The sequence below is a fragment of the Pipistrellus kuhlii genome, unplaced genomic scaffold (genome assembly GCF_014108245.1).
Source record: "Pipistrellus kuhlii isolate mPipKuh1 unplaced genomic scaffold, mPipKuh1.p scaffold_m20_p_3, whole genome shotgun sequence".
Classification (NCBI taxonomy): Eukaryota; Metazoa; Chordata; class Mammalia; order Chiroptera; family Vespertilionidae; genus Pipistrellus; species Pipistrellus kuhlii.
In genome coordinates, this window is record NW_023425529.1 from 112,597,176 (window position 1) to 112,618,713 (window position 21,538).

At 35.4% G+C, this 21,538-nt stretch overlaps 1 pseudogene; it reads left to right on the forward strand.

The window, feature by feature from the left end:
• Positions 1–1,505: 1,505 nt before the first annotated feature.
• On the forward strand, positions 1,506–20,703 carry LOC118729627 (annotated as a pseudogene).
• The last annotated feature ends 835 nt before the right edge of the window (positions 20,704–21,538 follow it).

The following is a 21,538-nucleotide window of genomic DNA, read 5'->3' on the forward strand; positions in this document are numbered from 1 at the left end:
ATCATAAAAAGGAGTCATAGGCACCAAATAGCAGACATTTGTTGTAGCAATATATTTACCAATACAGCTCCTAAGGCAATGGAAACTAAGGAGAAAATAAACAAATGGGACTATATCAAAATAAAAAGCTTCTGCACAGCAAAAGAAACCATCAACAAAACAACAAGAAAGCCCACTGCATATGAGAACATATTTGCAAATGTTATCTCTGATAAGGGTTTAATCTCCAACATTTACAGGGAACTTAACAAAAGGAAGATAAACAATCCAATCAAAAAATGGTCAAAGGACCTAAGTAAACACTTTTTGAAAGAGGACATACAGAAACTGAAGAGACATATGAAAACATGCTCAAAGGCACTAATCATTCAAGAGTTGCAAATCAAAACAACATGAGGTACCATCTCACACCTGTCAGAATGGCTATCATCAACAAATCAACAAACAACAGGTGCTGGAGAGGATGGGGAGAAAAAGGAACCCTCCTTCATTGCTGGTGGGAACTGGCGCAGCCACTGTGGAAAACAGTATGACGTTTCCTCAAAAAATTAAAAATAGAACTGCCTTTGACCCAGTAATATCACTTCTAGGACTATATCCCAAGAAAACAGAAACACCAATCAGAAAAGATACTGTATATGCACACCTATGTTCATACCAGCACAATTCAAATTGCTAAGATTTGGAAATAGCCTAAATGCCCATCAGCAAATGAGTAGATTAGAAAATTGAGATACAGATACACAATGGAATACTACACTGCTGTAAAACGAAGGAATTCTTACCATTTGCAACAGCATGATGGAACTGGAGAGCATTATGCTAAGAGAAAAAAGCCAATCAGTGAAAGAAAAATACCACATGATCTCACTCATTTGTGGAATATAAAGAACATTATAAACTCATAAACAAAAATAGAATCAGAGGCAAAGAAGCATAGAACGGACTATCAAACTACAGCAGGAAGGCTGTGAAGGGTTGGGGGCGGTAAGAGATCAACCAAAGGACTTGTATGCATGTATATAAGCATAACCAATGGACGAAAAACACTGGGTGTGAGGGCATATGGTATTCCAGGGGGTAGGGGAAGCCAGGGGAAGGTCAGTGGGGGAAAAAAAGGAGACATATGTACTACTATTTGTAATACTTTAAACAAAATAAAATAAAGATACCAATACATCAAGGATCTTAAAATGTCACTGAAATGTAACAAAATAGGATGTTTCTGTATTTAACAAATTATATTAATTAATATTTTTGTATTTAACAAAACTCCTCTCAATGATAATTACCAGTATGTGTTCAGATAGAATGGTGTAGTCTGAAGAGAAGCAAGGGTAGGGGTTAAAGTTGGCCCCACAAAGCACATGCTTGAGTAGCAATAGTTGTCTGCTACATCGTCTAATATGTGTAGATAGGTAAATTATAAGTCTGGTTTTCTGAATGAGAATATGAGTTTATGGCAGAGCTCAATCTCTTCAAAGTAGCCATTCCCAAACTTCAGCATGTATCAGAAGTCTCTTAGAAGGCATATTAAAAACACATTGCTGGGCATCACAGAGTTTCCAACTCAGCAGGTCTGGAGTGAGGCCCGGAAATTGGAAGTACTTACAAGTTCTCAGGTGAGGCTGATGCTGCTGACCTGGGACCACACTTTGAAAACCATTGATGTAAAGCAGAGAGAAGCTAATTACATTCATAGTAGTCCTACTTCTCTACTCCTCCTTTCTAAAGTTAAATATTTTAAAAGGTTAAACAAAATTGGAAGGACTCCATGTTATTAGCATGCTTGGTGTTTCTAATGATTAATTTGCTTGGGGCACCTGTGAGCCTTGATCCAACCATGACTACAAATGAATAAATAATTAGCCACTACTTCCCTCTCTTCATCTTCTTTCCTATGTTTTCCCTGTGTGTTGATCATAAAATGGCTACCTTCACATCACCTAGGAAAAGAGAGAAATTTAGACCCAATATGAGAAAACATTTGGCAAGAATATTACTTTTATAATATAGCAATGTAGTGAGATGTAAAAACACATTTTGTCTGTTTCAAAGATTGAATTTCATCAGTATATGGAACATGCTTCATTAGATTGGTTAGTGATGTCTATTGAAAATGAGATTCCCAAATGCCATGTCGGCTTGCATATTTCAGAGAATGGAGTCCAAAACTATTCCATTGCATTTACCTATAAAAATTGTTCAGTTTGGATTGAAGTTGTAAGGATGATTTGCCAGTCTACTCTTTTATTTATATGCCTTTCAAAATCAACCTCAAGCAATTTCAACAATGATGTGATTCAAGTATTTCATTTTCAATAAACATTAGATAGCTTGACAGCTACAACTGTATTTTATTTAACTTTGCAGAACCTAGCAAGTGCCTGGCACACAATAGGTGTTCAGCTCATTTTTAACAGGTGATGAATTTCTGCATAATACTTTTGCAATTAAATTATAATCATCCTGCAGGAATGTGACCTACTGCATTACAGCCAGCCATTCAGCCAGTCAGACCTCAGATCTTTACTAAAATGCAGGACCTGCGACAATCATTTTATCAAAACACTGATCTGTGCTGTGATTCCACTGAGTGGTCAGTGAGGGGGATAGAGTTCTGTTTTCACAATAGGGAAAATAGATTTTGCAGTTCTCATAGTTATCCATGTTTTTATTTCCTATATTCATAGCCCTTTTTTCCTAAGACATGAACCTGTTTCATTTAGAATGGACATTTCCCCAAGAGAATACCTAAATAATAAATTCTTCCATGATAATCTTTTAAAAAAAGTTGAAGTACATTTAAGATTCAGGTATAATCTATGTGCTAGATACATTTACATGAAATGTTATTGAGTCGTTCCTTTTGATATTAAGAATGTGATTTTCATATATGACAATGGTCTTGTGCTTTAGTTGGACTCCATTTTTGGGACCTGACAGCTAACAGCTTTTAAGCACCATGGTGCTCCCCTGACTTCTATCTACTTTGTGTAAGCCGATCAGAAAGCCCAGGTCTACTTCCTTTAGCACTGGTGGGATATCAAACCATGCAAGCCCTGGTCCATGGGAATGAGAACCCTCACTCAGCCCACTATTTTACACATAAATTCCAAGCCAGTCTCATTTCTATGCTCTCTAATCAGCTTTTGGGCCTGTCTGCCCTGCTGTCCCCAGAAAGCTTCATTATGTGAGTAATGAACCCTTTCTTATCCTCTTGGTGTATGTGTGCCATTATAAATTTCCATATCTTGAACCAAATTTTGGGTAAAAATCAATATTTCCTCTGCAAAAGGATATGGAATATAAAACTGGTATCTGGAATATATAATGAACACTCATTGTTCAATAAAGATGGACAAAATATTTAAACACTCACTTTATATAATATAATACACAGATTGTACATGGTCACATGGAAATATGCTCAGAATCATTAGTCAAAAGGAAAATTCAAGTAAAACTATAATAATATATCACTACATACCAATTAAGTGGCTAAAAAAAAGTTTTAATGATAATACCAATTGTTAGTACCAGAGCAACAGAATGCTTGTCTATTGCTGATAGGAATGCAAAAGGTGCAGGCCCTTTAGAAAACAGTTTGGCAGTTTCCTATACAGTTAAACAGGCAATTACCATATAAGTCATCAATCCCACTCCTAAGTTAAGAAAAATAAAAAGCAAAAAATATACGTATGCCAAAAAACTTGTGCACATTTTTTATATTGGTTTAATGCATAATATCTGCAAACAAACCAAATGTCCATAACCATTTGGTGAATGAACAACCAAACTTGTTATTTACATAGAATAAAATACTCTTCAAGACTAAAAGGATAAACTTTAACTGTATGATGCTAAGTGAAAGAAGCCAGACTTAAAAGGCTCCCTAATGTATGATTCCAATTTTACAACATTTTTGGAAAAGGTACAACCATAGGGAGAAGAAAAGGATCAGTGGCTGCCAGGGACTAGGATAGAGGAAGGGTGTTGACTCCATAGAGACAAGGCATTTTGGAGAGTGATAGAATGCTCTATGTACTTATTGTGTGGTGGTTATATGATATTTACATATGCCAACATTTGTAAAGCTGTACACCCTAAAGAGTAATATTTCTTCTATGTAAATTATATCTCATAAACCCAGCTTTAAATAAATTGTGATTTTAATTAATATATTCAACACTATTTTAGCCAACTTGTGTAAAATGCATAGAACCATTATTTCCAAATGCATTGGTCTAATTTCCTTCAATAAAAACTGAGAAATTCATGAACCAAATAAAAAATCATAGGATTTTGTGCACTTTACGACACTAAAGACAGAAACATTTTTTCTTTACCTTATTTGTCACCTCTTCAACCTTTTTTTTTTCCTTCACTTTTTCAGACTAGTTGTAGTAAACATTCAATTCTATCTTTTTAGACTGCTCACTGGAGATGAAGCAAATTCAGGAGTTGGCATGAAAACATTCTAAATGGTTTGAGTCCATTTAACATTTTGTCTAATAGTATTTTTGTTTATATATCCTACCAGTTAAGGGGTAATTTTAGATAAGTGAATATCATAGGGAAATGTATTAAGTGTGGATGTTTAAGCACTTATTTTGGCCAGAGCCAGAAAAATCTGATTAAATAATTTGGAGAGATATCCTTTGGATATAAATCTATGAGAAACAAAGGAGAAGAGCATCAACCCTCTAGGTGATTGAATTGAATAGATAATCTGTGGTCAGACAAGCAAAGAAAAGCGCTTATCAAAAATGGGGCTTTCTGTCTTCATTAGAAAAATTAAAGATGTTCTAAAGAACTCTATTAAGGGTAATGGCGTTTCTTAAGAGAACTGTGTGCTTCATGGCTTAGGTACTTGATTAAATAGCCAATTTACCTCTGCTTATCTAATTGATCTTGTTTTGCCCTCCTTCACCCTGCCCTTGAAGTATCCAAAAGTAAGTGATGTGTAACTACCAGCAACCTTTGTCTCCATACTAATCAAAGAATGTCAAGCTGTGTCTACTGCTGTCATAGGTTCTCTCAATACCTAAAAATAAAACATATTCTAGGAATGACTGTATTTAGTGTGAGGACAAATCCAAGTTAACTGCCCTGTGAATGGAAATCACTTATTAAAAAGCAATTGGTTATCACAGAGGAAAGAAAGAAGGCCTTCATTCTATTCACTTTCCCTCTTTTCAAATAAAAGGCCCTTTACTACTATGGGCCTCTTAATCTACTTCCATGTCCCCCACAGAATCTGAAAGGGAATCTTCATGTTAAGAGAATGGGAGCGAGTAACTATGAGGAAGCCTGGCAGCTCAGTGGCAGTTTTGAAGGGATCTTAAAATTAAACCAGTATCTATTTCTCGCTTCATGAAATGTGATGAAGGCATAATTTAAAACATTCTTCTGTTGCCAAAAATATGACTGATGTGATTTATATATGGAACATGGTCATTCATTCATTCTGTACATACCCACTCAGCACCTACTATGTACCAGACACTCTTTTAGACATTAGTGATACAACAATTAGCAAATAGACAATAATCCCTCCCCTAATGGAGTTTACATGTCAGTGAGGTAGACAGGTAATGAAAAAGTGAAATAAGTACTATATATATATCTAAATAATAAGATATAAGGAGGTTTTATCTAATGGAAAGTTTTGATTAAACCATCTATTTACCTAATCCAGCCATCTATAATAATGAAAAGGTAATATGCTAATTAGACCAGAGGTCTTCCGGACATCCTTCCTGACCAAGCCAGGCCAGAGTGGGGAAGCCCAGGTCTCCAGTGCCAGAGGAAAGCTGATGCTGGCAACCAAGGGAAGGAAAACCTACTCTTGCACGAATTTTCATGCATCAGGCTACTAGTACAGAATATATTATAATATATATTGAGTATATATTAAATACTAGATGCTATTACAAAGAAAAATAAAGTAGAGAAAATGACTGGTAATGTCAGGACACAGCCATGATTCTGGATAGTGGCTGAGATAGTGTCACTTCAGTTAACAATTTGGAGCAAGTAAGGGAATTTGACTTGTGGATTCATTCATTCATTCTGGACATACCCATTCAACACCTACTATGTACCAGACACTCTCTTAGACATTAGTGATACAATAGTGAGCAAATAAATAATAATCCCTTCCTTACTGGAGTTTACATGTCAGTGAGATAGAGAGATAATGAATAAGTTAAATAAGTACTTATTTGCATTCAAGGCACAGCAAACAGAATGCAAGGGCTATGAGTCAAGAGCACACCTGGCATGTTTGAGGAGCAGCAAGGAGCTTGGTGTGGCAGGACTGGACTGAATGAAGGGTAAACTAGAAAGGGGTGAAGTTAGAGAGGTAGCCAGAGGTCAAATCATGCACAGCTGTGTATATACGAGGCATCTTTTAAAAAGCCTAGAGCCCTAGAGGGTTAGAACAAAGAAATAAAATCATCTGAAGTATCCTTTGTGTTGTACTGACTGCTGCATTGAGAATATATTAAAGTTGGGGTTGGGAGTCACAGAGACAAGCTTAGAGCTTAGATAGGAGGCTTTTCCAGGATTGTGGCACTGGGAAGAATTTAAATCCTAGAAATCTCATTGTACTGGATGAGTAATCCCCTAAAAATTCCTGCTTCCCCCTGGACTCTCAGAATAAGACTTCATTCATAAATAAGGTTTTTGTAGATGTGGTAGATGAAGTTAAAATAAAGTCATAGTGGACCGAGGTGGATATAAAACCAATGATTGTTGCCTTATGAGAAGGCAGAGACCATGTGGAGACGGACATTCGGGGACAGGCCATGTGAAGATGGAGGCAGCAGAAAGATGCATCTATAAGCTGAGAACACCAAGAATTGCTGGCAATCACCAGAAGGTGTGAGAAAGAAGGCCAGGTTCTTTCTAGAGCCTTTAGAGAACATGGCCCTGCCAACATTTTGATTTCAGACTTCTGGCCTCAAGAATTGTAAGAAAATAAATTGCTGTTGTTTTATACCACCCACGGGGTGGTACATTGTTACGGCAGCTCTAGGAAACTAATGTACTCATGAAGATGGAGCCAACAGAAATTGCTGACGGATCAATGAGTATAATTAGAGAAATAAAAAATACACCAAAATTATAGGTTTATGCAACTGAAAGAATGAGGTTTAGAGCCAATATCTGGAATTCGGTTTTGGACATATACCTAATCCAGCCATACAATATTTGAACTACTAAATCCTAATGGAGAATAAGTTGGAGGTAAAATATATGTTGCATGGGCCCTAGGTAAAAATAGAGATTATGGGTTTAACAAAGAGCACACTTTAATAGATTATGTTAATAGTTCTTTAAATAATTTTAAGAAATAATTTGAGTAAAAAGTTATACACCAAATCATTCTGCTTTTATTTAATAAATGAATCTGTTTCTCCCTCTTTACTGCCAATAGAAGCCACATAGAGAATAGGACATATGAGATACCAGGTCTTAGTATTAAGTAAACCATCCGTGATGTTTTACTTAATACTTGATGACACAAGAAGAATTTCATTTCCAAAACAGCATCATTAATAATATTTTAATGTAACAATAGGACTTTCTTCCATTGAGATACCTCAGGGGATACATGCAATAAAACCACCATGAAATATAGGCTTCTGGATAAAAAACAATGGCATATTTTATATTCTCTGTTGCCTTAATAACCATTAAAAACAACAAAAAGAATTTTTAAAAAGTTAAACTACCATTTTTTGAGAGGGAAAAAAAAATATGCAACACCAAACCACAAACCAAAATAAATATTTACCAAATAGAATAAAATTTGCACCAAATTAGGAAGGAAGCTGAGTTGACACTTCTTCAGGCTCCATGTATGGAGATTTTTCTTAAAGTAAAATGTAACATACTATCAAAATGGGAAATTTTATGACTCAGTTTTAGCAGAGACCTCAAACAAACAAGTCCCCCAATATTCCCAAATTGAGGTGCCAGATGACCAATTCAGTATTTACAAAGGATGTGGCTGAAAATTGAATTTGCTTCTGTTCAGCCACACTCACCTCAGAGGAATACATAGATTGAAATTAAAGTGAGAAGAAGAATGCTTCTAGAAAAAGGTAGTGGACATCTATGGCATTTCTCTCTCATATTTACATTCTTACCCTCACTCTGCCATGGTGGAAGAGAGGGCCTGCTTCTCTCATCTCATCAAGCAAAGTGATGTGTACTTAAGGTGATCATTGAGACAACTAGCCTTTCACTCTCAGCAGCTCATGGAGTACAACTGCTAAACTAGTCTGGTAAAGTTTAAAGGTGAGAGACTGTGCAGCAAGGATGGATGGTTGCCTGGGAATGGCCTGAAGTTTGTCAAGGTAAAGAGTGTGTGAATTTGGAATAGATCATCTGTTTAAAAGAAATTTAAAACATCAGGATTTTTTCTTAAAAGACAGCTCAAGGAAAAGTTGTCAGAACCAAGGAAGGAATGATAAACAGAAGATGAAAAGTAAGCTGGCAGGACTCAGGAAAGAAATAGAAGAGAGTCTACGGCCATACCACCCTGAACGCGCCCGATCTCGTCTGATCTCAGAAGCTAAGCAGGGTTGGGCTTGGTAAGTACTTGGATGGGAGAAATAGAAGAGAAAAACAAAAATGGCTTTAGGCCCGAAAACCACATAAGAAACAACTATTAGAATAAATGTGCATAAAAACAACCATGTGGTTTGAAAACAAAAGAAAATCACAAAATAATATAAAAATTAAGAAAAGTTGTTAGAAATAAGATTGCATATATTGAAGATAAAGGAATTTAAACATTGTCTGTCTATTTGATGTCTCTAAAAAATAACAGAACAAATGACACATAAGTTCCATATAGTATTGCAAAATATTCTCAAAATAAAGTCTTGAACCTTTGAAAAGTTAATGCAATTCAAGGACAAAAAAGGATCCCACAGGAATCCCTGTGGGAAACTCAAATTATTAAAAACAACTTTAAAATTACATTGTTTTTATACTTCTCTATTATATTTAATACCAAAATATGAGTACAAAATTTTGTTACAAATTTTTGAAGTTAGACCCAAGAATATTATACCCAGCCAAGTTGTCTTTGAAAGTATGTACAGACATTTTCAAACATGAGAGAAAACATATATCAGGAGCCTCACTTAAAACAAATGCTTGACATTTATCTATTCAACTAAGAATAAATCAATATTAAAAATAAAAAATCAGATATGAAGACCTATAACAAAAGCCCTGGCAGTCAACATATAATTCATTAATTAAATGTTGTAAAACTGAGAGAGTTATGAGAAATGAACGGAATATATATGTATAAATCAAGAATTTGAAAGAAAGGTAGGTAGGATGAGTACGAGAGGATCAATTTTCTCATATTTATAGTAGAAAGTCAGTTGATAGGCCTAAACTTGAAATATATAACTAAAAATATATATTCTTACCGAGACTATAATATCATAATGTTTTCATTATCTTTCTTTAAACTTGGAGAAATATTGTATAAACTAATAGCTCTTATGATAAAATATTTTTGTACTATATAGTATGATTTTATTTTAGAAAATTATGCCTAATAATCTTGCTATCAGTGTAAATGTATAGAGAAATGGTACAGATCATATTCACCTGATGTAAATGGAAATTATTTCTGGGTGGTAGAAATTGGATTAACTTTTAACTTTCTTCTTTCATTTTTCTCTATTGCTTAACTATTTATAATAAGCATGTGTAATTTTTATTAAAAACAATTAATTTATAAAATGTATAAATTTTACCCAAATACAAGATAAAAGATAGGCCCATAGTCTTTTATTCAAAACCTTTGGGATAAAATTAGAATTTTTAAAATTTTTAAAAAGTAATAAGGTGCTTATGAAAGACCTTCAAAACCAAACATGTTAATATTAAAATGGAAAAAGTTTTAATATTCACACTAAAATGGAAATTATTTCTATAACTGGCCTTTTAAATATGAGTTAGGTGTTATCAAATGATTTTCCTAAAAATTGGAAAAATTATTTTTATTTTCAGAGTTCTTTCAATTATAGTTTTATGGATAAGAAAACATGAACTATTATACTTAATTTGAATGTCTATTTAATGTATGCAAGTTAATATTCTATAATCATCCTAATGTGTTTGTGTTTATAGTCTATGCATAGTTCCTGCAATTCTGTATTGTCAACATGTTTTTCAAACTACACAGCAATCTTACATAACTTCCTCACTCCCTCCTTTATCCCTCACTTTCCTGGGTTTCATCAGCACAGGAAGGAAGGATGGCAGAGTTGTAAAGTTGCTAAATTGAGAATTAATAGATTTTATTTTAGCTCTGCTACCTAATAACCATGTGACTTTGAACAAATCAATTTCCTCAGCGTGACTGTTTCCACATACCATCAAGCACTTCTAACACATTCTAAACCTAGTTACAGTTGACCCTGGAATCACACAGGGCTTAGGGGCATTCACCAGCTTTGGGAATCCCAGCAGATATCAAAATCTGTGGTGCACAAGTCCCCTATGTAAAATGGTGTAAATTAATACATACAATTGGCCCTGCACATCTGCTGATTCCCATTGCATATTAAAAACAGTAAAAGTATTTATTGAAAAAAATCTGTGCATAAGTGGACTTACGCAGCTTAAGCCATTGTTGTTCAAGGGTCAATTCTATATGAATCCGTAGGTCAATTTGAATAGAAGAGAAGGGAGAGCCTTAGCAGCTTTGGCTCAGTGGAATGAAGGGTCCTGGTCAAGGGCACATGCCCGGGTTGTGGGCTCGATCCCCACTGGGGGGCATGCAGGAGACAGTTGATCAATGATTCTCTCTCATCATTGATGTTTCTATCTCTCTCCCTCTCCTATTCTTTCTGAGATCAATAAAAATATATTTTTAAAAATGAAGAGAAGGAAGAGACTGTTAAACAAGAATAGTGAGTGGAAATGGAAGGCAGTACCCAGGCAGCAGGGCTCAGTAGCTAATAGCTTGCCTAGGAGCCTCTGATCCAGTTTAGAATTAACATATTATACAGGCTTTGTTAGCATCCTAATCAAAACACAGAATCTTTTCTTTGAAACATTGCTGTCAGATCTTATATTCTCAATTGCTTTAACATAAGGATATCCTAGACCACCTAACAATACACTCCATTTCTCCACATTAGAGAACTGGTCACAAGTGTCAAACTAAATCAGGATTCAACCTGATTTTTTATGAGGTTCAGTTGGATTCTAAAACAAATCCTCACATTTATAACTGTGCATATCACCTCTTGAAGACAAACAAGTAAGATAGAAATCTTCAGTCTTCAATTTCTATGAATCATTCAAATCAGTTTAGAAATAATGAAAACATTATTCTCCCTGCTAAAATTTCTATATAATAGGTATGTAAGCATATTCATCAGACTTGTGTTTGGGTAAAATAGCTTCACTCTGAAGAGCTTTTGGCTATGAAAGCAATGAAGCTGTGATAAAGATCTCTTAAAGTCATAAAAGACAATTGGATTGCTAAAGTTTCATCAGCAGAAGCTCTAGAGAACCACATGGAGAAAATTTCCAACTTAACAAGATTTTAGCCTGTTAATAAGCTGCAACAGGAAGTTGGGCACTTTGGTTGTTTGCTGACTAACATGGAAAACCCTTTAAAATCACATGTCCTTTGGCAGTTAATTTTTACAAAGAGAATCTTTGTCATGGATATTCAGGAAGACTGTAGCCAACAACTGGGGCTGCCTAAGTAAGAATGCAGGATTCATTGTGGCACCATAGTCTCAGGTAACAAAGGAAAATGAAATAGAATGAAGCCACTGTCTTAATTTCTCTGATTGACATCCAAATTACTGAGAGGAGTTTTATCCTTAAAGTTTCTTAAGAACTATGAGTACTGGATTAGTACCAAGAGGTTCTGTGTTTCTGGACTTGTACTTAAACCAGTAGACCTTCTATTTCTCAGACCACAAAATGTGATGACTTCAGTGATATTAGAGACTGTGAAAACAGATCTGGGGGGTCAATCTTGTAAACTCAGCCAGAATACACATTGAATTCAACTATCCACATCTTTTCAGAATCTTTGTTGAGTTCCAGCTCAAATCTATGCACCCATAACATGCACAATCCCACACATACACAACATGCACACACAGAGATTGCATTTTCCTTTTTGAACAAATGAGATTTCTGTTTCTTACAAACATGAGGTCACATCAGCACTTCTTTCAGCATTCAGCAACATGAAACAACCTGTCTTTTACTTAACTACTTAAAAAATTAGCTTCTTTTTCAGTAAAATTAGGTGGTTGTCTCTGAATGCACTTCAGAAATGTTGTGCTTTTAGATGAGAGTTTTAATGGGAGTGCTTTTTACCTTAAAACCTTATATCAGCATTCCCAATGTTTCTCTTTGGTGATAAGTCCCTGAAAAGGTTAATGCATATCTTGCAAAAACAAAATAAATAAATGTCTAGCTCAAATTAAGTCGGGAACATTTCAGGTTAAGCTAAGTGTCTTTACTACAGAATCTCCCAGAGCTGTAGATCCATAAGTAAGAATTTCCAAGGGAAAGTGCTGGCCAACTTACCTCTCCCTAGAATTATGTTTCAATAATCATCTTAAGGGATGTTTTCCAGGACACACAAAATCTTAAAATGCCAGTCATGTTACAGTGGATGTAAATAAACTGAGCAGCTGAGGAGGACCCTTAATAGAATTAACCAGGAGGCATAACAACAGTCTTGTTTCTGCTAAAAAAGGTACCTATTTTCACTTTGAAATCTTAATCATACAAGTATTTTTCATCCTGGAAAAGAGGTAAGCACCCTCATCACTTCATCACAGCTTAGATAGGACACAGAGAGGGCAGAAGACTAATGATACAGGATTGGTCAGCATGGAGAGCAGGGCTGTGACATTCTTGAGCTGATTGATAAGTGACTGGTGACTAGCACTTGTTGGGCATGTTGTAATATTGAAGAAAAATTCTTATTCAAAAATGGCATTAAAAAAGTTTTTTGTATCATCACCTTGAAAAAATTGCAGTACATTAAGCAGACAAAGGTTGCCAGAACATGGTTGACTCAAGAAGACAAATCTAAACCAGAGAAGAGAAAAATCATTAAATACATTAATGATTCTAACTTGCAGCAATGGAAATTGAAAATTAGTATCAGAACAATATTATATTCTGTTTCATCATATAAATTATTTAAGTTAATTATAGGCCATAATACATTAAACATAAATTTAATAGCTAAATTTTCTTTTTAATAATTATCTCATACATTGATTTCATAAAGCTCCAATTCCTTCAGATGTTTTTGTAGATAAATATCTAAAAAGGATATTATAGATTATCCAGATATTATATATTCTAGGTAGGATTTAATTCTAACTTGGTGGACACTCACTACAAATGGTATTACTATTATATATTCCATGTTTATGGATAAGGTTCAATATTGTCAAGATATCAGTAATGCCCAACTCACCTATAAAATGTTTGTTGTTCAAGTACAAGGGCAAGTCCAGGTTTATTAGCCTGGAAACATGTAAAAGCATTAATAAGCTAATTAATTACTAAGGATGACTTTAGCATAATAAGTACTCCTAGAATAACATTTGATTCAAAAAAGTTGGTATTTCTAATTCCAAATATCATTATTACAAAGTGTTCTAAATCTAAGATATGTATTTAATATAGAAGAAATATTAACAACTATCAGTATTGAACAACTAAAATATTATATGTCTAAGTGATAGCATCAACATCTGAATCTGGATCTATTAACCTCAAAATTTCCCCACGCATCACACTGATTTAGGGAGTACTATTTCAAAAACACTAAAAAATTATTATAGTAATATTTATAGGATACATGGTTAAAATACAAATGTAATTTTTTATAGACCAGCAATAATAGTGGAATTTGAAATAAAACACAATACCATTTATATTAACACCAAAAAATTAAAATACTTGGGTATAAATCTAAAAAATATGTACCAGATCTAGATAGAAAAAACTACCATATTTTAATGAATAAAATCAAAGCAGAACTATATAAATAGATATTCCATGTTTATGGATAAGAAAGCTCAATATTGCCAAGATGTCAGTCCTTCCCAGCTTGACCTATAGAGTAAATGCAATCTCAATAAAAATCCTAGCAAGTTATTTTGAATATGGACAAATTAATTCAAACATTTATATGAAAAGATAAAAGATCCAGAGTAGACAAAACAACACTGAAGGAGAAGAATAAAGTTGGAAAACTGACCACCTGACTTCAAAGCTACAGTTATATTGGCAAAACATAGACAAATAGATCAGTGGAATAGAAGAAAGAGCCCACAAATAGACCCACAGAAATACATTGTTGACAAAAGAGAAAAGGCAATACAGTGAAGTCAGAACAGGCTTTTCAACAAATATGCTGTAATAACTGGATGTCCACATACAAAAAAAAAAAGTATTCAAGGTATAGGCCCGTCATAAAAACTAACTTAAAATGGATCACAAACCTAAATGTAAAATATAAAACTCCTAAAAGTTAACATAGGAGAAAACTTATATATTCTTGGATATGGTGATGACTTTTTAAATATGTATGATTCATGCAAAAATTAATGGATAAACTAGATGTCATTAAAATTAATTATTTTTATTTTATAGTTTTCTTTTGTATTGAATTTGTTGGGGTGACACTGATTAACAAAATTATACAGATTTCAGTTGCACAATTCTACAACACATCATCTGTACACTGTTTAGTGTGTCCACCACCCCAACTTCTGTTCTGTGAACGACAATAACAAGTTAATAAGAAGACAGGGACAGCCTGTGAGAAACATTTGCAAAAAAAAAAAATTCTGATAAAAGACTTTTATCCAAAATATGCAAAGAATTTTTAAAGTCCTATATAATAAAAGAATAATATGCAAATAGACTGAACCGCAGAACAACCCAACAATCAAAGCCTAATATGCTAATGATATGCTAAGGTTGCTCAACTGCTCGCCATGATGTGCACTGACCACCAGGGAGCAGATGCTCCCACTGGTAGATTAGCTTGCTGCTGGGATCTGGCAGATGGGGACTGAGTGAAATGGGACAGACATACCCTGGAGCCCTCCCGTGGTCCCTCTCTGGCCCGATCATGCATTGGTTGAGTTCCTCAGTCTGGCCTGAGCCCTCTCACAATCCAGGACCCCTCAGGGGATGTTGGAGAACTGGTTTCAGCCAGGTCCTGCAGGCCACATGATCACTCTATTGGAGGATATTGATAATGGAGAGGCTTTTCATTCATTGGAGCAGAGGATATATGGGTATCCTCTGTACCTTCCTCTCAATTTTGTGAATCAACATCTCTTAAAATAATTAAGTCTTAAAAATAAAAATAAAAATTGCAGAGAAATGAAAATATTTTAGTCCAAATGTTTGAAAGTGGTTTGAAAAATATTTTACACTTTCTTCAAAATTATCTTCTTATCACTGTTAGAAAACAATCCTGACCCGTATAATATTATAAGGCTAATCCCAAACAGTAATTCCTATTTGCTTAAGAATGCTAATGGCAGGTGGGAAAGCATAAAATGTTAAATACTTGGTTATCTTTGTGTTTGTAAGAAAAGTGATTTGGCTTTTATCTAATTTATTTTAAGAAGCTAACTAATGGTTAATATTATCGAAAGAGTTACTATAGCTGTTCAAATAACTACAATAAAACTTAGCTTATAACAATCCTAATATTTATTTTGTTCAAGAATCTAAAAACTAGCCAAAGTTCAATGAAGATAGCCCATTTCTACCCAACTTGGGGTAGGGCCAGGACAGCTCAATGGCTGGTGAAATCAGCTAAAGACTTGTCTACTCGTATATCAAGTAATTGATGCTGGTTCTTGGCTGTCTTCTTCATGTAGTCTCTCCACGCAGCAAAGTGACTGCTGTATTGAGCAAAGCAAAAGCTGTATTGCTATTATGATCTATACTTGCAATCCAAATAGCATCACTTTTGCAATATTGGTTTATTAATCAGAACTGTCACAAGGTTCTACCGGAATTCAAGGAAGGGAGATACAGTTGCCCAATATACTTAAAGCTTTGGAAAATACAATCTACTACAACTATACTAGAAGCCAAATCTATTCTTAAGATTTGTTATTTATATCATTCTGGAGAACTAAAACAAATTCCATGATAAATAACAAAGGATAGAGCTGAAATGCATTGTCTGATAGGGCACAAGACTTCCTATTGAGACGATCATATTTCAAATATTAGTTACTTAGATATAGATAAGTAACTTATTACCTAAAAATTATAATTTGAAATAGTTTAAAAAGTTAGTTGCCTTAAGTAAGTAAAGGCAGAAATTTTTCAAACTCAAATTAGCTCATTAGTATTAGTTAATGAAGCAAATCAGTATAACTTTCCTAAATCTTGGTTCTTATACTTTATGAGTTTTCAGTGCAAGGCAATAGTCTAACATTTACTCTCAACTTTTTAACAAGGAAAAATGAAATAAGTTAATTTATGCTTAAAACACAAAGTAAATTTTTAGAAAAGGCTATTCTAACATTTTAAAAGAGGAGAAACAGTAGAATAAACACACTACTAATGAATTTAGCATAGTGGGGGATGATTTAGAATGGAATGAAAAAGATAACAGAGAAACTGTAATGCTCCAACATATTCCTCTCCTCTGTATTCAAATCAGTATGCTACTTATGCTAGCTATTACTTTAAGCCATTATATATATGGTATTTATATAATTATATATAACACATATTTACATATTAAATGTTCATTTTTTCATTTTGCTTTCACACTACATCTATATTCACATCTTAGCCACTGTGCTATGGATATTTGATGTATGCTGTAAAAATTTAATGACAATGGAATGAGGTAATTATTTTGTACATTATTTACTATATGGCATGTTTGAATAGTTAGTTGGTCTGAAGGACCATTTTTGGACAAAGCAAAGAGATTCTATTTGTAGAGTTTTTGCTCCTCTCACAACTGCAAGAGAATGACAGGTGAGTGATGCTTGAGGAGGAGAAAGAGTTCTCACTTAATTTTATTATTCATAGATTAAAAATTATTCTCAAAGGCATCTGCCTCAATTAACATCCAATCTATTACCTGGCCTACTTGTGTTCTCAAGGATATACATCTTTATAGCATAATTGGGATTTCTTTCCTTCCTTAAACAAAGCATTTTGCTAAATTACCTTTCACAAAAGCCACTTTTAGATAGACAGATTGATAAATATTATATCTATATCTATATCTATATCTATATCTATATCTATATCTATATCTATATAATCTATCTATATAAAAGAGTAATATGTAAATTGACCAAATGGTGGAACAACCAGAATGACTGCTCAACCAGTCGCTATGAGGTGCACTGACCACCTCTTGTCTTGCCTGCCAGCTGGCAGGCTCTAACTGCCCAATGGCAAATGGGAACCAGGGGTGAGTGGTGGCAGGGTGTTGGGCCAGCTGGGGAAGATGGCCCTGATCACAGGCCAGGCCTAGGGACTATACCCATGCATGAATTTCATGCGCCAGACCTCTATCTAGTTTTAAGATAAAAACCAGAAACACATGATGCTGAGTCTTCTAAGAAGGGAAAAAGAGCGTCATATCCTTACTGTGTTCCACAGAATTCCCAAAGGCTAATGAAGGAACTCAAGCTTCTAAGCCATGTCAAATGGGTTTAACACACCTCAGGATCTGGGCAATATTAATAAGCCACTTACTATCTCTGAAAATTGTGCTGCTCACATAAAAAATAATGTTAATATGCTCTGTCTTGTAAGACTATCTCAGGGATTAAGTGGAATAATGTACAAAATGCCTGGTACTGAGTAAACAATCAATAATTTTGTTTTTTATTTTATCATTGCTCTCCAACTCAGTTGTTATATTTATTTTCTGTTTTTGATTTTTCTAACTATTCTGTCTTGTTTTTAGTGAGACAAGTAAATATTTTGAAAGTACACATATGCTCAGAGTCCCAGACCTCAGTAATGGCAGCCAGAATAGCAGGGTGAGAGCCTGCAGCCTGAGCACTCTGCAGCCCCATCCCTGGCCCTTTGCAGGCATTGAAGGCCACAGCATCCAACTTTCCCACCTTCCTCTGAAACTCCCACAACAAAGAAAATTAGTGGGAGATGGAGCAGCGATGCCAGGTCCCCAGCCCCTCCTGGCCAAGGAAGGCGAATACAGTTACAGCCACCCAGGTTCTGGAGCAGACTTCTGGAGGAGGAGGGAGGGCTGTGCAATGGAAGTGGCAACATATATGACTTGCATGACCTCTCCAAAGCTACACTGGCTGCTCCTCAGCTCATCATGTTGGCACATGTGGCCTTAACTGGGGAAGCAAATGGCTGCTGCTTTACCTACTTGGTGAAGAAAGGCAGAGGGCAGAGTTGATGCCTGTTGGGGATAACAACTCTTCAAATAGTGATGGAGAAGTACTTGAGGAGTCTCCTGAAATAAAAGGCAAACCCAATGGACTGGAAAACATGGAACTGGAAAGTTTGGAACTCAGTGTTGCAGAACTATAGCCTGTATTTGAGGTATCAGCTGCCCCAGAAATTTACAGCTCAAATAAAGAGCTTTCTCCACAAACAACTACACCTTGAATACCAAACCCTTTCACTGTAAGCCATGCCAATAAGAAGTAGAATCTGAAGAACATTTGTTCATCACATCAGAGTTCATAGTACCAACAAGGTTTTGGTGGAAGAAACTGCAGAGAAGCAAGCAAAGGCCAGGGAATCTGGCTCTTCCACAGCTAAAGAGGGAGATTTCTCCAAAGGCCCCATTCACTCTGATGGCTGTGGCCACTGTGACCACAATACCAATTGACAGGATCACTATACAGCTCACTTGAAATGCCACATTAGAGCTGGTGATAATGAGCGAGTCTACAAGTGCATCATTTACACGTATACCACAGTAGCGAATATCACTGGAGAAAACGTGTAAGAAACCATTTTCCAAGGAAAGTGTACATGTGTGGAAAATGCCACTATTTTTCAGACAGAAAAACACACACATTATGTTCAGTATGTTCAAACTTATACAGTAAATAGAATGCCCAGATAAATGTGTACTTTGCCCTTACTCAAGTTCTCAGAAGACTCATCTAACTAGACATAAGCATACTCATTCAGTGGGGTATGGATACATCCTGGAAATATTTGCTAGAGCGTGAGTTAGATGGGTGAGAAGGCATTGAAATGCCGTCAGGGCAGTTATGTGGCCTTCAATCAACATGAAGTAACTCGCCATGCAGGATGGGTTCACAACGGGCCTACATCTCTTAACTGCCCGCACTGTGACTATAAAACAGCAGATAAACATAACTTCAAAAAACATCTGGAGCTTCATGTTAATCCACAGCAATTCAATTGTCCTGTATGCAGTTATGCAGCTTCCAAGAAGTGTAATCTGCAATATCATTTCAAATCTAAGAATCCCTCTTGTCCTAATTAAACAAAAAGCAAGAAGCTGACTTGCCTGATAATAATGCCAATAGGAAAAAACAACAACAACAACAACAAAAACAGAAACAGTGCAGAAAAAAATAAAGGGGATGTAGCTGGAAAGAAAAATGAGAAGTCTCTAAAAGTGGGAAAAAAAGGATAATGCTTCAAAAGAGAAAAAGCCTTATAATAATGCTTTAATCCAGATGACTACCAGAACTCAGAAATCAGCAATGGAAACTAGAGAGATGGATGTGCATTCAGGAGCCAATTCAGAAAACAAAACAAAACAACAACAACAAAAACAAAGCTATAAAATCAAGAAAGGAATATGGAAGCTGAAGCGCATTACTTGCAAGATTCTATTAATGATGAGGAACCTGTGACAAAAAAAGAAAGAAAGAAAAAAAAAAAAAAACAGAAAGCAAACCCCAAAATAGTCAGGACATACCAACGTCTGAGAACAAAATGGAGGAGAATAAAAAGCGAAATACTGTGTGGGGGAAAAAAGTACAAATAAAACTCTGAAAAATAAGTCACATAGAAAAAGCAGCAAGCCTGCTCAGAAGGAGACTGCTCAGAGGGGGCCTGCTCAGACAGAGCCACTGCCACCTATGCCAGCTTCCTCAGAGATAAGAAGAGACATTTAAATTTAAAAAAAAATTCCCCAAGCAATGGACATTGTTTCGGTCCAGGTATTTACTCCTGAGTTTTGATCAGTATTTCTTATTTGTGTATGTTAATTGTCATAAAAACAATGATTTTTGGTGTTTCTTTTTTTATTTTGGTGCTTTGATGGCATAAGATATTGCACATTGTATGTTTGTTTGTTTTTTAACCTATGCAGTTAATTTTTTTCCTAAAAATAACATTTGTGTTGAACAGTAACACTTTATACATATATGCATGTTTATTCATCCTCTTTGGAGGGATGCTTTTAGTCTGATTTGCAAAAAGGCAGTTTCTCTTTTGCTGCAGTTGCCTTTTTTTGCAGAATATTAGTGTGTGCAAGTTTATGAGCAAATGAAACATACAGGTTCAAGTCATTGATTTTGATTTTCACATCTTATATCTATGCCAGATTTGTAGTTCATATAAATTATTTATTTATTTTAAATGGATGTAGTACATTCACAGCTCTCAGCTTGAACTTTGTAATAAACTAACCACTAGGCTCTAAAAAAAAGAAAGAAAGAAAGAAAGAAAGAAAGAAAGAAAGAAAGAAAGAAAGAAAGAAAGAAAGAAAGAAAGAAAGAAAGAAAGAAAGAAAATACACATGTGCATACACACACATACACATATACCTTTATCTTTTTAAAGAGAACTTTCCTGACTTCTGGTCAAGATGGTGGAATAGCAAACACTGTACTCACCTCCTCCCATGAGCACATCAAAATTAGAGCTACAGCCGAAACCGGTTTGGCTCAATGGATAGAGCGTCGGCTTGGGGACTGAAAGGTCCCGGGTTCGATTCCGGTCAAGGGCATGTACCTAGGTTGCGGGCATATCCCCAGTAGGGGGTGTGCAAGAGGCAGCTGATCGATGACTCTCTCTCATTGATGTTTCTAACTCTCTATCTCTCTCCCTTCCTCTCTGTACAAAATCAATAAAATATATTTTTTTTAAAAAATTAGAGCTACAGAAAAACCATAACCCAAAACCACCTGAAGTCTAGCTGAACAGAAGTCCTATAACTAAGGATATACAAAAGAAGCCAGGTCAAGATTGGCAGGAGGGGCAGAGACGCAGGACAGCCTTGTCTCACTCCCAAGTGGGAAAAACAAAAATCAGGAGGGATGTCTGGGCTGCAGAGGTCCCTCTTGAGGAGCAAAGGGTTTCAGCCCCACATAAGCTCCCCAGCTCAGACCTTCAGGGCCAGGAGAAATCCTAATAACTTCTGACTGTGAAACCAGAGGGGGCTGTGACTGAGGGAATTCTGTTTGTGTGAGAAGGAGGGCTGCAGGAATCCCAGACCTTCCTCTTAAAGGGCCCACACACAGACTCACTT